Here is an 18,929-nt window from a genome sequence, read left to right on the forward strand (position 1 = left end):
TAAGACGTTTTTCAGCATGCAGTGTTCTCTGCTTGTCAGAGTCTTGGTTTCACCTCTTAATCTATGTCTACTGCCATTCTGTAGTTACAAGAAATGGCTTTTCTGTAGTCTTCCATACAGCTCTTCCTGGACATCTGTAACAATCCTATGAATTCATCTGACTCTATTGGAGTAGTCAAAGATAACTCTTAGAATGAAATGGTGTTCTCAGTGTTAAACCAGTGGAAAGCAGTGATGGCATGTGGCATATCAAGACTGCAAATATGATCTGGATTTACATTGGAATAAAAGAAAATCATAGAGTCATAGAATCTTAGGGGTTGGAAGGGACCTCGAGAGATCATCGGGTCCAACCCCCCTGCCAAAGCAGCTCCCTAGCTCATATTGCACAGATAGGTGCCCAGATGGGTATTGAATATCTCCAGAGATGGAGGCTCTACTACTTGATTCTAAAATTCATTAACTGTGACTTTAAACACAGGTGTACTTAATCATTTTATTGCTTCTCATAGACTGTTCTCTCTCTGTATACAATTCTTGTGTGTTTAGATATTGCTTATTGATTTTTTAAAACAAGTTTATATTAATGGCCTTGATTTGGGTAATTATTTTAATGCAATTTATGTAATATTCTCCCGAACCTTGTGGTTTACTGTTGTAACATTTACAGAGTCTATTTTTCTGACCTTATACGCTAACTCAGGCTTTTGTCTAGAGGCCTATAGAATAAATGTTAAGCACAGGTTTATGCTAATATGCACATTAGTTTGCAAGCTAAATGTTAAGACAATACTTCAAAAGGAAAAAGTAGAATCAAAAGAAAAATCATGATGGAAAAACTGAACAAACATATGCAGTGTAATACATCAGTTTTCTTTTGTTTGCTTAATTGTACTAAAGACATGTAACCTTTATTATATAGACTCTACTAGTCTCTGGCTTTGGTGACAAGGTTACTTATAGAATTCTTTTGTTTACTGGTCTTCTGATAAGATGACTGTGTTTCTTCATACTTCACAACTAAGTAACTAAATATTTTTTAATGGATGGAAGGGATACAGGGAAAAACATATTTTCATCAGTAGATAATATGCTTAACTACTTAAAGTAAAATAGTTAAAATACATGTGTTTTCTAAAGATTTGCTTTTGTATAATTGTTTTGAAACACAGTTCAAATTCTCCAAAGTGCAAAATGTTTTCCTTGATGCCCATTTTATATTTTCAGACGTGAATGATTTTTTTTTAAATGGTAATTGAGTAGAATTTTCAGACAAACACATTTCGTACTAGAAATCTTTACATGAAAATAAAGAGCATCCTCAGGATAAGCAGTCTCATTAATTCTAGAATATGTAATTGTCTCATTCATCAGAAAAATGGATTTAGATATTTTACTTCACTGTATTCACTAATTATGCTGTTTAGTATTTTTTGTTCAGTTGAGGTGAGGTAACTTCAGCTGCTTTGAAGTAAACTATATACTAACTACTGTTTAGGATTTTTCAGAATGTTTTATGCTTCCTTCTGTCCATAGCAGTAGAAAAACTGCTGTGTAGGTGTGCAGCAGCATGCAACAGATCAAGTACAATGCTGAAGTAAAATTGCTTCACTTTGTCCTCTAACAGCTCCTTTCTTAAAGAACTATGAGAACCTACAGATTCTATAAAAGACTTTTATTCCTTGTTTAGAAGGCTTTTAGCTGTTAGCACTGTAGTAGTATGTAAACCTTAGCCTCTCTTATGCAGAATGGGTTTTCTTCTGTCTGAAGAGTGTTTGGAAGGCAAGAGTCGATCAGAGAAGTAGCTGGTGGTCCCTGTAGTTCCATGTCACTGTTTGGGTTTTTTACTGGAGCTTTGTGCTGTGCCATATGGAAGTCATGCTTGCCCGTTCCCTCTGAAATTATGCACTGAACACCTGGCCCAGCTTAATGCACCCTCACATAGTGAAAGGGCGAAGTTTGTGTACCCTGTCACGATGGCCAATGAAAGTTGAGCTTCCCGCTTGTCACAAAATGGTCTTTCAGCTGAAAACATCAACACAGTAACCAAAAAGGGATGCTTGTGTTCCCTGATGTCCTTCTGGTCGTTAATAGCAGCTGCCAGTGTGTACATTTGTCCCCATGTCTGTCTATCCTTATTTTATCCTGGTAAAAGCCCCTTAGGTCTCCTCAGCATTCCTGACCCCCAGGGAGACACATACCTCTTAAGTGTTTCACGTGTGCTATATGAAGTGTCTGCCAAATGGTACATCCCAGCATATACTGCTTTCAGATTTGGCCATTATGTGTTGGCCTGTCTCGTGAGGTATGCAGTAGCTCTCAGGGAAATAAAGAAATACTTCCTACTGTGTCCTTGGTAGAAGCAATGTCATGTACTTCTGTGACTCACATCCTGATCTAATTCGTGGAGTGATACTAGAAGATACTACAAAATCCTGCAGATTAATATATCTGACCAAGTTCAACACACATTAAGGACTGTTTTGCTTTAAATAAAATACTTCTCATACTTGAGGTTGACCTTTGGTTATAACCTAGAGTTGTTGGTCTGCATGTTACCATAATCCTGTTTTCTTTCAAGAGTTTACTAGTATATTGCTTGCATGGTATTCAAACCTTTAGTCGAGACTGTACATTTTCAAGTAATGATATAAGAAAAAAGTCATATATTTATTAATACATGCTAAATTCTTGACTTATTTTAGGCCTAAACCTACAAAATGAACCATGTAGCTCATGGTGCTTTTTTCTTTGGTGTAGTGAGAGTCAAGCTGAGTGACTAGAAGAGGTAAAGCGGTAGGATTAAACACAGACTGTATGTATCTTCCTTTCTACCCCTCCAGCTATTCTTGTTTGTCTCGTCATAGGCCTATAAATCTGTAATGGGATACTGTCTTAAACTATAGTATTCAATAGAATATTACATTACAAACTTAGAAATAATAAAAAAAAATGGTTTAGTCATGTTGCTGAAAGGTGTAACTGCTCCCTTCCACCCCTATGAAATACAATGAATATGTTTGTATTCTGCATTTTAAAACAGGCTGGCCTGTTTATACTATGGGGAATCTTCAAATTAACTGAAACATGATTATTCATTGTGGTGGTTTGGCCCTGGCTAGAGACCAAATGCCCATCAAAGCCACTCATTCACTCCCCTTTTCAGCTGAGAAGAGGAGAAAAATATATATTGGGAGGCCTAGGATTCAAGATAAGGACAGAGGGATCACTTTCCAATTAGTGCAATGGGCAAAACAGACTCATCACAGAATAAAAGAAAGAAAACTAATTTATTACTACTACAACTACACACCCAGTGAAGCAGAGTCAGGTAATGAGAAGTTCAGCCAGGTCTTAAAGCACCTTCCCCCCACCCCTCCTTTCCCCACTGGCTGCAGGTGAAATTCTCTCTTCGGCACTCTGCGTGGCTCATTCTTTCTCCTCCCCCCTCCTTTGGGCCTGGCCTTGGTGTCCGCACAGCTTGTTACTTTTTCTCACTCCCTTCTCTGGTGGCAAAATGCATCTGCCTGCAGTTCTTTTTCTCCTATATGTGTTTCCCAGAGGTGCTGTGACCATCTCCAATTGGCTCGGCCCCGGTCAGCAGCAACTTTGGCCTTGAATTGGCTGATGTTTACAGTCTGGGGCCTGCAGAGAGCTTCTAGCCGCTGCTTGCAGAAGCCGTCTCAGTAGCAAAACCACAACATTCATTGAAAATACATTGAGAAATGTCAGTATGTTCAGTAATTTATGAACTGTATCTACTTCTAGAATTCTAATTTCTTCTGCAGAAAGCATTTATTCTGCAAAAAGCTGCTAAGTATACTTCATATAATAAATATATACATTTATTCCAATGTGGTCATTTAAGTCTCATTTATATTGAATTGTGATCATAACATATCACAAACACTGTATTCTTAAACACAAAAAATATTCAGGTTCGATAATTAGAACTCTCACCTCTTAAGATTTTTACTTAGCCAGGGATTATTACTAGCTGAAACTTTTTGTTGCATTTTTAAAGCCTGTTGCATTCTGACTATGAAGTTAGTTGTTAAAATAAAATTCTAAGGCGTTTACAGACAGACTGAAGGCTCCATAAGAAAAATATTTGCTCTGTGAGGACAAATTATTTTGAGGTAGTGAAATGATTACCTCTAACTTGTTTGTGTTCTGGATATAGGGATCATACCCTGTACAAGGACAGAGGGTATATACAAGAGTAGTATCTTTTAACAGTGCAGAAGTGAGCATCTACTGTTCTATACAAGTTCTATACAAATACCAGATATTTCATGCAGTATATGAAGCAAGTAATATGTTACAAACCCAAGCCTGCCTTCTCTGTTGTATGCACTGATTGAAAGTAAGAGTTAACAGGGAAAGATTTAATTGCAGTAATTAGTTCTCAGTATCTCAAACACTTTAAATAGAAGCAGTATTTTGCAACTTAATGTTTGTCTATCTTGAAAGCTTCTTCACAGCTACGTAGCTGGACATCTTGCCGATTCATGCAAGGACTTGTTTTATGTTTTTATTTTAATCCTCTTATTCTCAGGTACAGTCAACTGTTGTCTCAGGATGTTTTCATTTACATCCAATCTGTGTAAGTCCATTTTACCTCAGGAGAATAAAGCAGGTCTAAGAAAGGGGCTGTGCATATAGGAATATGTGAAATGAGTGGAGATTAACTTCTGTACTGAGATAACTTCCTGAAACGAGGAATGGGATCCAAAGCCCCTGTGTGTCAATAATATGTAGGAGTTAGCTGAGAGAAATAAGCCAGGAGCAGAATTAATTCCTGGATAAAAAGGAAAGGTAAAAATGTTAAATAAATATTTCCCTGGGACTTCATATGGTAAACTAAATTGCACATGAATGCTAATTCTAAAATAAGAAAGGAAATGCTTTTTTTATCTATGCTAAAATGAGATTTAGGTTTTGGTACTCTTCCATTTTTCAGTTACACTTTCATAATATAATTAACTTTAAATTTATTAAATTTTAGCAATAATTTTTTTTTACTGGCTAAACTTTTCGATTAATGAAAACGTGGCTTAGGGATATTTGGTGTTACAGGTTATTTTTAGAAGCTGTTTTTGTTCTGCTGATACATTTTGCCATAAAGAGACTAGGCTGTTCTTTATCTTAAAACCATGTCATTAGGAAGCATTACAGTGGGGTCATGCTTGCTTTCTTTAAAAGCTATTTAAACAGTGGCTTGAATCAACCTGTTGTATTCTTCCTACTAGACCACGTGACCTCTGCTCTGTGTTATCTATGTGTTAGTAGACTTTCCCCATCTGCTCCTGCTTACTCCTTTCTTTATGGGCATATTTAGAAACTGCAAGCATTGCAGGCTCATACTCTGGTGTGCTGGCTGGTGACATCTTCCTTTAGACCTTGAGCTGGCTAGGTTTTGTTTTGTTTATTTTTCTCTTCTACCTTTGTTTCCACTAAGAGCTTCGGAGGCTGTGGTCCTTGTTCCCTCATGCTAGCAGAGGCAGGTATTCCTATTTCAAAAAAGGTAGATGTTTGTGAGTTGATTTTCTTTTTGGATGCTACTTCTGTGCTAATCTCTATATTGAAATCTGGGGAGTGGAAAGGTTATTACAGATTCCCTGTAATGATTTCTTCTTTTGGAAAAAAAAAAAAAAAAGAAGGTATCTGTTACCAATGTATATTGATCTTCCTAAGCAAAAATTAGTGGAGGGTAAAGCACATCTGCACTGGCCTATATAAGGAATGTTTCTTAGTCAATAATGTAGCCAACTATTTTCTTAAGTAATATTGAAGTTTACACAACAGATGAGACTGTAAAGATGGGCTGTCATGTTTCATAGGGTAGTTAAAAAGTTTCTTTGCAAATGGCATTTCAAAGGGAGGTAGCTGTGAAAGTGTCTTGCATGAGGCTTTTCCCACTGGTTTTGGGTTTTCAGTGTGCTCATCTGTCTTGTGATAGAAGTTGGCAATACTAAAAATATTTAGGTGGAATCTCGGTGAAATTAGAAGGACGAGGGTCTTAGACTTGACCAGATCAACGAAATGTTTATAACTGTGACGATATAACTTAATAAATATCTACAGGAAAAAATGTATATTTTCATCTTTTTCTATCTGTTTTGGTTTGTTTGTTTTTTCAAATCACTAACTTCATGGCCTAATCCCAAAGGAACTCTATGCCTTGCCATGCAGTAACTGGTGAGATTAATACATGTTAAAAGCATTTGTTATAATGTTATAAACTTCAGTGTTTGTGTTTTCCATAGGACTACTACATTCTAGGGTGGATAATTCATAGTTGTTGTAGCCTAACTCCATGTTCTCTGCTGTTCTTAAACGTAAAATTGCAGTAGCTTTATATTCTGTAGTGTATCTAATTCCATCTGGAACAGCTAAAAAATGACTTGAAAAGAATTTTCTCTGAGTGAGTTCACAATTTGAAATTTTATGTCTGTGTAGTGTTTCTAAGGGTTTCTTTCAGCTTGTTTTTGAGTGTTAACATCAAATAAGAAGGAAATAGTTCTGTGGGTTTTTTATAGAAGTATAAATATTCAATTTTTTTCTGCTGGGAAGTGTCTAGTGCTTCCCCAGCTGCTTAAGATTTCTTTCTCTAAAAGATGTAACTTTTCCAGAGAAGTTTCAATTACCAAATATGATCTTTTAAAAATCTTGTATATTGTGAATTGAAAATTATTTTGTTTTTCTTAAAAGTATTGGTATTCTAGAGAAGATTCTTAATGATGTTACACTTATGACAAATGCTGGGATATCATAATGTGAGATGGTTACAAAACTGTACAATCCTTAAGCCAAATGTAGTAATATTTATTTGCAAAACCTAAATCTATCAAATATTTAGAAGCATGGAGAAAAACAAAAATCAGGAAGGCAAATTTTTAAAGGACTGTGGTTATTGATTCTAATTACAACTTCCTAATAAAATCATACTTTGTATTGTAAATATACATAAATGATTCAGGATTATTTGCATAATTACAAATTATGTATTCTCTTTATGTGAAATGTGTTGGCTCCCTGAAAATAAACTTGAAGTGTATTTCTGCAAAATAGAGACATGTTAAAGCAAAACTGTCTTTTTGGATCTTCTTCCCAAGTGCTACCAGGCATATTAGAAAAACGAAATTTCCTTTGCAAATAGATCATTAGGAAGGGTTGGCTTGTCTTCCAGATTTAAGGAATCTTATGTGCTGCCTGAGAATTATTTCCTATTTAAGCGACCCTGCAGTGGTGGAACTGGTGAGTAAAAAGAATAGCGTTTCGTTGAAATACTCAAAGACTGAGAAGTATGGAAATAAACTGCATTACTACTACATTGTTGCTTCTCAGATAAAAATTGGTATGTGTTTGTTTGTTCCTCTAAAATAACATCATTTTCTTCTAAAAGCTTAGGGGAAAATACCTCAGATTGATGGAAGTGCCTGTATTTTACATGTTATTGAAGGAAGTTATTGTTCCAGTAATAGGCGACTTAGAGTATCTCTAAATCAAAGGAGTTCCACAAGGATCTTTGATAGAAAATGTAGAAAATTGTGATGTCTGCAATTGAGGAAAATTTTTGTGAAATGTAGTGAGAAGATAAGCTTTCTTTCCTGAGAATGTTTCAGTACAAGAAGAAATTACGGATATCCTAGAAGCCACCAAGTAAAACTCCCAAACTCATGTGCAGTTCTTTTATTATATATCAACTATTGGATATTGTAAGTGCAGTGAAACAAGTTAAATTTTGGGGGAAGGGATGAAAGAAACAAGATACACCCAGATTCTTGAATGTCATGGGTGTCATGACAGTAGGCATGGTGTTAATGAAATGCATATAATGGAGTGTTAAAAGGTTAATGCTTTAAGAAAAATGAAGTGTGATTCTCCAGTTCCTTTCACTAACTGCAGTAACTCCGAGAGGGGAAAATATGCTTGTCAATGTTCAGGCTAGGGGTGACGGGGTGATGGTTTTGTATGTGCTCTGCAGGTGAATGTGCTGGCAGAGGTGAATTAGTAGGAGCAGTGCATTACCTGGTCTAGCACCTGAAAACTCTATCACTCTTCGAATTTCTTAATTCAAATTCCAGATAAATCCTTTGGCTTGAACGTAAAAATGACAGAATATGGATTTTGTTAAAATGTCCATAATGTGTGTGTTTAGTGTACAGGAGTGTAATCACTTTTGTTAATATTTTTGTTTAATATGATACTGTTCACATTTGAGTGTTGTGCATATTGAAGTTTGTTTCCTTTTGCTGCTTTTGTCACGTGAATGGATTTTGGTACATGTTCTTCACTTTTGATCTGAGATTGGTTGTCCAGTCAAATTTGATTATCCTGAGGGTCTTGCTGGTTTAGCAGTGGTTTAGGTTCATTCATTACTGTAATGACAGTTCAGCCTGCATTTTGCTTGGTAAAAAATAGCAGATAATACTGAGCATATCTTCAGCTATAGAAAAAGGTATAACATTTTCCAGTAATAGCTCTGTCAGGTAAAGGAATTTTTATGTGTATAGGTTATTAGCTTAGGTAGAAGCTTGTTTTCACAGATGGCTACAATATTGCTGAAATTTTTCTGGTAATTATTCATGCATAAATTTGTTAAGCATATGTCAGGGAGGATAGTGGGATTTTAGTATATGTGTATTGGTCCTCCATTGTTAAGGACAACAGAGGATATATGGTTATGATCAGGAGGCATTTTGCAGTGGAAAAATTCAATTTGTTTGGTATATATATTATGTGATTTATAACAAATTACATGACAAGTATAGCTACTGGCTTGACTGCTATTAAAAAAAACCCAGCTAATTAATCAACATTCATTTTTTGTATAAAAGCATTATTATTTTTAGGCATCTAAAGGCCATGAATACCCAAGAGTCAACACATATTATTAAAAATGAGTATCACACTCATTCATTTGTTTCAGTTTAAAAGCTGACAAAAAATTTCCACTGGAATAACTGGATCAGAATTCAGTGTGCCTGTTTTCAACAACAGAGCACCCTAATAATAAAGTGCAAGGCTATGTAATAGAAACAAATGAAGTGTAAAATAAAATAATAGAAGAACATGACAAGCTAAATGGTTTCTGCAATGCAGTATTCTTGGAAGTGGGCACATCATAAAAAAGTTACTTTCATGTTTACTAATTTCATACAGGAGATGTTTCTGACTTACCTATCTGTTTGAACAATACTTTGTTGTTTATATGGTTTAGAAGATCGCTGGTTCTAAAATTCAAGGTTTAGTAGCCATGGTAGCTACCATGAAATAGATCATACTTCAAATATGTGGTAGTTCAGGGCAAACTGTTTTGTGCTCTCTTTTAATGTATTTGCTCTATAATCTGCAGTGTATTTACACAGTTTGAAGAGAGGCATAAAACTGTGTTGAAGTTGCAACTTGCCTGCTTATTTGAAATGTTCCAGAAGTGCAGCACATCTTTTCCGCAATGTGCCAAATTCAGGGAGGAGCCTAAGTCTGAAGAGGTGAGATGATGGCAAATACACAATAGGCTAACATTCACAATAGTGAAGGAAATGCTATGTAAGTTGGAAAATACCTACATCCCAATCTTTACTAGTTTTGAAGTCACTATTCTCTCTTTATACCCAGTTAAATTCTGATCAGCCTGCACAATTAACCTACAATTAAGGAAATGAGGCAGACTTAGGCAAACCGAACGCATGCCCTGAAGCTCTTCCCACCTTGCTTCTGTTCTCCTTCCAGGGAGGCCAGTCAGTGGTAGCTGAGGGAATGCCACTTCCACTTGAAAATGTTGCTCTTACAAACATTTGCAGTCCCACACCAATGCTGGTCAGAGCACAGCTGGCATTCACAGGGTCACGTTTACCTTCTTTGGCAGCACTGCACATCTGTCTATTAGAGGCAGATTAAAAAACTGGCAAAGCAGTAGACTCGTTATCTGGAAGGTGCAGGGGGCAGCAGGGTGATTGCAGAAGTTTCCCATGTTTTGCATTTAAGATGGTCTGTGAACGAATGATGGTTCAGATCAATTCTGATGAAAACTAAATTTGTTTGCTATCCACAGCAATTTTCTCATCCCTCTCCCCTGTCTCTGCTGTCTTTGAAATGATGGGCTGTTGGTTACGCGGCATTGTGTCTGGGCTTGAGATGGTGGGGATTCCTTTCCTAATATTCACAGGTGGTCATCTTATAAGCCTGAGATTTGATTACCCATATCATTGGCTTAGCTTGCATAGCTGCAAATGCTATTAGAGGTAATAAAATTATCCAACCCTTACATCACTGTGCTGTGGGCAAAGGATATTGTTCTCAGCAATCACCATTTACGTCTAACCATTTAACACTGGTGAAGCTATGCTAATGGCTTTCTATGACATTTTCGAAAGGACAGCCATTAGATCAAATGAGCAGATATCTACCTAACAAAATGTAGCATTCAAATATTTATGAAGAAATAGAATTACCAAGTTTGTCATCAGTGACATTGGTAAACAAGGTTGTTCGGGGCTTAGATGCAGAAACAGATCTCTTGCTCTTTTCCCAGCCTAATAATTTGCTGCTGTGGACTGAAACTTGAGCTGGTGTAGTTATTGGATATGGAGGGCGATACAGTTTTTAAGGCTTTGAATTGGTAGAAAACTGAAATGAAATTACAAATAGGCAGACAAAATAGGTAAGAAAGTTAGTTGGTTCACTGCTTAATTATGAGCAGGGTGAAAGAAGAATACAGCTTTACAATCTGTTTTATAGACCGCTCATATCAGCCCTGGGATATGTAATAATTCTGCTAAGGATTCACATCACCTCCGGGGAAAGGTACAGAAATGATAGTATCATCTAATTGCCTGGAGTCATGCATTACCTGCTCTCAGCTTTGGCTCAATCCCTTTGAGTAAAAATAGTTTTCTGCAACTTTCTTCAATTTCCCAAGGACATAATGCCCAAGCCATTGCCTCTTAAGTGATACTTCTCTTCTTCCCTAAATAAGCAAGGTAAACACAATGCATGATACTTCTGTGATGCAGAGTGTTTGTTCTGTTTATTCCATGCTCTCTGCAAATCTAACATCTAGTGTATGCTTGTCAAATACTTAATAATTCTTCTGTTATAGAATAATGTTTTAGATCAACAAAGGTTTGTGGTTGTATATTAACATAGATAATTGAAATATTTAAGAGCTAATAAAGTGGCATAAAATAACAATCTCTGACCTTACATAAAAATCTTAATTTTCCCTATAATAGAAAGTCAGGGTTATAGTTTGATTTGGACTCTCATCTTAGAAATCTTTATTCATTTTACTTCAAAAACAACAAAAAACTTTCCATTGTTATTTATCCTTAACACTAGTTGTCCTGCTAGGGTCAGCCTGTAGAAACCAGAGTTAATGCTCGCAGTGAAAGTTTTAAGACATGCCTACTTAAGTGTTAGCAAGCAAGGAAAATAATTATTGCTCTCTATATATTAGGAAACGTAAAAATACCTAGAACGTGTAGATATGTAGCCATAAAACATGGTTGTGAACACCATGACTTCTAGTTATATATGATAATGTAATTGGAAGGTCAAAAAGAAGATCTTGTAAATACAGGAATGATCTTTGCTCATGAATTCTTCTTTTTAGGTGAGTAGGAATGGGTATTTCATTAAGTATTGGGTATTTCACGGGAATAAGCAGCACAGGATCAGACATTCAGTGCTGTGTTATGAGTGGTAACTCTATAATGTCACTGATAAATTTGTTAATTCTGTTTTTCCCGATGATCTGGTTAGTTCCCAAAACTGCTGAGGTGGAAATCAGTCCAGTATCAAAAGACAATGCAAATTTGCTTCACTTAGAAGGTATCGAAGCATTAATCTTGGTTGTAGTATCAAGTTGAACGTTGCACACTTGTGAAAAACAATGGATTCGTGATCAATGGGAATTGATTCCGCCCCACTGGCTGTTTTAATGTGAAACTTTACTGGCAGTAAAATATAAATCTACCGTCTACAAGGCTGCTCAGTTTTATATCTATTTTTCTAACAACTCAAGTATTCTTGTTGAGGTTTTCATTCATTTCTAATGTTCAAATCTTGGCACTTCAATCTGAGCTTTTTATACGCCCAAATGGCTGACAGAGCACGATATCTCCTAACTGTTTTCTGTCTACAAATCTTAACTCTGGTCATGTTTGAAGGCAACAAGAGTAAGGAAATTGTGAAGGGTTTTTTTTTCTCTCCTCCCAAAACCTTAGGATTAAGCAAAAAGCAGAATTACATGTTCAGTATCCAAATGATACTGGGTTTTTTCAAAATACTAATGAAAGTATCAACATTCATATGTAGTTCCAGCTGCATAATGCAAAAATAATTTAAAGATTTTGCAGTCTTTATCCTGGGGTAAGCTACAAAGCTGAGTTTTGCTTTCACTTGTGTCAATACGGTATTGCAGAAACTCAGTCTAAATCTGCAGTTTTAAAATGATTGTCAATGGTCAGATTTATAGTTTAGGTCTGTGCAACAATTAACTCGGCTGTTCTTAGAAAAAGCAATAATCAAACCTTCTCCCTGTAGCCTGGTCCCAGAATATTTATCTTGGCTGAGTTAAAATATTTGAGAACTAATTATGTAGATTGCCTTCAAATGTGTAAAGGTCTGGTTTTCACAGTTGTGCATGTGTTATTTCATAATTTGGTTAACATTTGTGCATAAATCTTCTAGGTTTTAATTACTGTGCTGAAGTTATCATCTACATTCATGGGGTAACACTGCATTTCACAAGTTTTATCTTTAGACAGTGGAGTTGCAACATCTGGAACTTTATGCTATCTGTTGACTACTCATATATACAAGCAAAACATCTCCAGAGAGAAATGGAGTTTTCCATATATATGCACATACTAAGCTAGCACAATATATAGCATGGTTTTGCTTCTTTCTGGATGGCTGCAGCCATAGTAGAGTGGCTCCACTCATTGGATTGTGATACAGCATTGATAACTTGACAAGTAACATGGTCCTTGCCTGTTACGTAGTGCGTACAGCAGTGTGAGATGTGGTCATGGGCATTTGAATTCTGTGTGCAAAGATTACCGGATGTACATACCTGTAAATTCAGATACAAGAGAAACTTTTTCTACTTTTCAGTCAGTTTATGCCTGTTCCCGATAATACTAATTATTTTCTCAGTTTTAAAACAGTAAAGACTAAAGGAAATACATCACTGCCTAAGTGAAGGTACTGTAGTATGCATACATAAATCACACGTATTTGGGGATGAGGGAGAAGCTTATTCCATCACCGCCTTGTGATGATTTCCTCTGAATTGTCATGATGATGGATTTCCACCCCTTGAGTTCACGTGCCATAGCTTTGGGAAGGTGCGGTGACATCCCCACTCTTTACACATGAGAACAGAGGAACTTTAAATATACCTCAAAACTGTGGAAAATGAAAATGTCTGTTTGGGGTGGCTTGTTTGGCATTGTTTACTCATAACTTTGGCCATTGCTGATGATATGGTTATCAGAACTTCTAATAGTGAAATCTCTCCCTACCCCCTCAAATGAAGTGAGCATTTTAGCTTCTGATGGTGCAAATGGCCATCTGACTGAGTTAAATGCTTTCATTATAGTGATAGTCAACATTTCAGCATGTTTAATAATGCTTTTTGTTTCACTGATCAGCTGATGAATTAAAGCTATTGCACTCTTTCAGCATCAGTCTCATGCATGGAATTAAAGAAAGCATAATAATTAGACACAGCTCCCTTACTAAATGTGTGTCTATACCACATGCTGGTATCATCTGAGATTTAAAAGGTCACTAACTTTGGTATGCGTTTCCATTACGTATGAACAGCAGCGTGCCTTGTAGCATCAATACAAGAGACTATATTTATATACCCCAAACAAAGCCTGAAAAGTATGATCAGTGCCAGTTCTTAATCAACAGCTTTTAATTCCTTGTGTGTGTGTCTTGTCTTAATTTTACTGAAAGAGTATATTGTCTTGGTGTCTTTCTCACTGAAGTGCACTGAAAGTAGAACACAAATAGCTTTCTGTGTGAGGGTGACAGCAGCAAAAGTGTGTGTGGAAGAAGGTAACATCCTTCTTTATTCAACTGGAGTTTGTGTTCATTTTTCTTTCTCATCTCTGAAAGTTAAGTGGTTAATTTTTTCCTTAGGTGTTTTGAACATATTGATTTCAGGCATCAAAGAAAACTTTGTTAATACTGGTGAGATTTCATATCTAGACTGGTACTCACTGGCCACCAAACAGAGGACCTACTCAGAAAGGGGAAGCTATGTGTGCTGCAGCTGTTGGGTATCTTAGATCAAATAGGAACTTTGGAGGAAAAAAGTTATTAAAAATATTGGACAGAAGTGGTGTTCAAGAGGTTCAGGAATCACTGCACATATTCTGGCAGGTGTTAGAAAAATATAATCAGTGATCAGCCTGGCTATAGTTGAAACAGTAGGAAAACTAGAAAGGATTACTTTTTTCTTTTCTTCTAGTGTAACTTATTAGGGTTTGCCTGAAATAACCTCGACAACATTCCAATATCATATGTGATACATGAAAACTTACATGAAATTAACGATAGGGCAAAAAGCTTAAAATGTTGCTCCTGCATTCTGAAGACCTCCAAGTATGAGTTCTCAGTCAGAATTGAGGATTTGGAATACAGTGTTACCCTGTTTAAACTGATGTGTTCAATAAGCATCTTTTTTTAAAAGGCTCCATACTTCTAAGCTCTTAATGATTATTGAGTCATTAGTCTAATGTATCCCAAGGGTCTTGCTGTAGAAAATTACAGATAAAATACCCACTTCCCACCACTTCAGTGATTCAGTCAGTAGTATCTTCCTTGCAAAAACTTCTGTAATCTTGTCCTAACTGCACGTGTTATGAATTGTTTCATTGTCAGAATTAATAGTATCCTCATCTAAAAGATGTCATGCAGGGGAAAGTAAAGGCTATTAGTCAATTTGTGGCATTTCACTTGGATTCAGTATTTTTCGAGTGAGGTTTCATTTCTTCTTTGCCTTGTGTTTAAAGATTACCATTTCAAACAAAACTTTCCTTAACTCTTCAAGTAAATTTTGGCTATCTACGGTCTTGCTCTTGTTTTAGGGTGGTTATTTGCAGCTTGTGTAGAGCTGTCCTGTGAAGTTTGACAGGTCTGATGATCAGTTAACTACATGGGCACTTGAGGGGATTTGCTAAACTTATCATTCTTGAAATGAATGAGGCCCTTCACTTTTTAAAGTTCTTTGTGAATATAAGCAAACACTTAGATACAAAATAGCATGTGCTTTTAAAGTTTGCATTTGCACAGAAAAGGGAACAGCATTGAGGGAGTTGAACAGTTTGTTCATATGTACCTGGTGTCAGCAGTACAGCAAACTTTGTTCCAAATTTTATTTTCACACTCTTCTGTGAGGTCCTTAGAGTCTTTAGTTTTAATGTACTGAAGAAATAAGCATAGCTACAAGTGGCAAAATGTGGTGAGAAGTGTCTGGTAACCCGGGGGATTCTGAACTATACTTAAATATGTTGTGCAAAGTACCTGTTTTTATTCTATCTGGTACCGTGGTTTGCACTTTAACAGTACCCTATATACAGTCCCATAGATGCATACACTTTTATCATGACATTAAAAAGGGTTGTGAAGTTGAGCGCTTAGCTTTTAGGAGGTGGTACAATTAAGGTGTGTCTCTAGAAGATGCCCATTTTAGGTAGGTAAAGGTCTGCCAGTGCATATATTTGCAAAGCTGTGTTTATGGAATCTTCTGATGAATGAGAAAGAGACCAGAATATCAAACACCACTCAGTAAGTAGTATCAATCTGTTTGGAAAAGTTAAAAAAAAAATGTTAGAAGCATAATAATCTACCATACTGTTCTCAATGGTCACCCCACAGGAGAACTTCTCTACTAAAAAGTGGATGTGATTTCTATCTATCTACCTTTTTCAGAAATACTAGAAGCTTCTGTCTTCAATTTAAAAAAATTCCCACAAATCTAGAAAGATATCAGGGTATACGGAAAATGTAACACCCCCGCCCCCCCCGCCCCCCAACACCCCCCACCCAAATAAACACAGTGGAAAAAATGAACTGCACAAAGTCTCGATAACCACAAGTCATTTTCAGCCATTCCTGGCTTTCCTTTGGGAGTGAAAGCTTGCACATAAAAGGTCAGGTTCTTTATCTGTTAAGATCAATGGCAGGCTGTCCACTTATTTCAGTAAACAGTGAATCATGTCTCAGATTTCCACAGCTGAGAGTGGCTTAAAAATAGACCAACTCCTATGGTTAGCTCTCCCAGACAAACTGGGCACACCTTGGTGAAAGTGTCAGTCTGAATTTGGCAACCCCCCCAACATGCTAATTTAAAGAAAGCAGACCAGAAAAGAGGATGAGGTTTCTTGCTGAGTAGTTACTATTTATCTCAGAACAGAGATGAAGAAATCTGGAGTTAATTCTGGTTGGTCGATAGCAGGAAAGAACAGCCTCAACATGAGCAGTACAGTCTGTGCTCTACATATGAAGAACATGTTTCGTACAAGTCAGCTTGCTTGTTATGCCGTTGCCACTACTGAGACAGAGGAGTGCTTTCTTCCAGGAATATGCCACCTTTTCTATTCTTTCTGGTTGCAGAAGAGAATCATATTGCACACTGGATCTGCTATGATGTGAAGGACAGTTCTGAGGTGGGGAAACATCTACCTTGATTTAAAGCAAAAGGGTATGTGCACAATCACAAACTTCCACCAAACACGGGCGTTTATATTCCTCAATATTGAGATTTATTTTTTGCCTATATAAATATTGGCCAACAGGTTAGCCACAGTCAATATTCGCCTCTTGAATCAAGAATTCTTTAATGGCCAAAAAAGAAACTGATATTGCCTCTTAAAATACTGGTCAGGTGGCCTGTCAAAATAGTATGGCACTGGTATTTACCAAATTGTAATTTCCCGTTAAAGTGCTTCTGCTGCAGGAATACACATAAGCCAAGTAGCCAACTTGTAGTTTTGTTCCAATGTCTCACGATGGCGTATTTAATTTAACTTGGCTCTAATGAATCTGTGGTTATTGTGGGAAGGATCCTTTGTTTACATAGTCTCAAATATTCTTTGTTTTGGTTTTGTTGTTCCCTTAGCCTAAAAAGAATTCAGAATGAAAATATACAGTTCCTTTTCATAAATGCAAAAACATAACAATTACATACCCAATTATTTAGTAAAGATTAGGCTTTAAAAAAAATCTTTTGTCTCATAGTTTGTCAAAGAAGCTGTAAGATGAAATATGATCAAGAGCATTCATAGTTTGAAACCTACTGAATGTTGAATGCTTTGATGTATAATTGATGCTTCAGATACATTATAAGTGTGAAAACTTCAGATAGCTGTGGTAGTTTACATACAGACATAAAGGACTGTGCACTAAAAGCTCTATTTTAATGGACCTGATCCTGTCAAAATATCAGCATGGAAGAAATGTGATTTCTAAATCTTGAGTTCTGTTTCACCCTGCTGATGAAATATGCTGAGGATAACAGAGCTTCCTGGGAGCCATTTTTTATAAAGAAAGTTTGTTGTGTTTCATAATTAGACAATCAATGCCATAACTTGGAGACCTGTAATAAAGTAGATCCCATTTTGTCACTCAATGTAACCTTCCAAACTAACTGGTGGTAATTGTTTGATGGGTATAAGACAGAAGAATTTGGGGGGAAAGTGTAGTGAGAGGTTTGGTGCTCCTGCTGGCATTTCACTTTTTCTTAAAATTAGGGAGTTAAAGCTGAACTGTGCACATTCCCACATGGAGGATGAACAATTCCTTTAAAGAGGTAGCTTAGTAAACGAGAACAGAGGTTATGAAGAGAATTGAAGCCTTGACAATGTGGGAGATGGGCCCACTGGTGCACCTATCAAGGGTGAGCTGGGAAGTGAGGCCTCCTAGTAGCAAGGTATTGAAAAGATCTAAGGAGCCACACATAAAAATGCTGCGGATTCATCAGCACAGAGTGTGTTTCAGAGAGGGAACTGCAGGCATAACTAAGGCAGTTCAAGAGGGCAGGCGGGTACTCGTTGCTGAAAACTCCAAATTCAGTGCCGAGTACTAATTAGTATAGGCATGGCTTGGCATTCTGCAGTCTGTGTGTTTGAAGATTTCCTCAAAACTTATATTCAAAGGATGGAAAAGCTTCAATAAAAAAAAGCTTTTGATTTCTAGTTTAGTTTAAACTCAGCCTTTCACGATGTTACTGAAAATGAAGAGCAGATTTCTAATAAAGGAGCTAATTATTATTAAAATTCTGGTGTCAGCAGAACACTTCATCCTCACAGACAGAAATGAAATAGTAGTTCACAGATATTTATTCTAAGTTTCCAATAAGTGCTTGGCAAAAATTCAATAATGTTCATTAAATACATAAATGGAAATATTAAAAATAAAGATTTTTCCCTTGTGATTTATTATATAGTGTTTTTGAAAAGCAAAATTGAAGAAAGAAGTCGTTATCTGGCAAAAAAGGTACTACAGAAATGTTAATTAAATTGTATACTCATAAGTAAGCCAGTGAACAAGAAAAAAGCTTCCCTGCTTAGAACTGGGAGCCATATTTATTCTGGCTGGATGCTTAAAGACGTGAAAAGATTATCTTTAAATAAAGCATACAGAGCATATAGCTAAATACTTTTCTTTTTGGATTATACCAAATGAGCAAAAAAGAATCTTTAGAAAACCAATTAGGAGCCCTGTCCTAATTAAGAAGTTGGAAACAAGCATGGGCAGGTGTTTGCAGGCATATTTGCAGCACAGATTGCGTTAAGGAAGTATTGCATGAAAGGGTGCAAAGAGCTGTTGTCACTCTGGACTGATATTTGGGAAAGTCTAGCAGAAACTCTTCCCTGCTTTGCTGAAGTTGCTTTTCCCTGATG

This window comes from Gallinula chloropus (genome assembly GCF_964237585.1).
Source record: "Gallinula chloropus genome assembly, chromosome: 4".
In the NCBI taxonomy this organism is placed as follows: Eukaryota; Metazoa; Chordata; class Aves; order Gruiformes; family Rallidae; genus Gallinula; species Gallinula chloropus.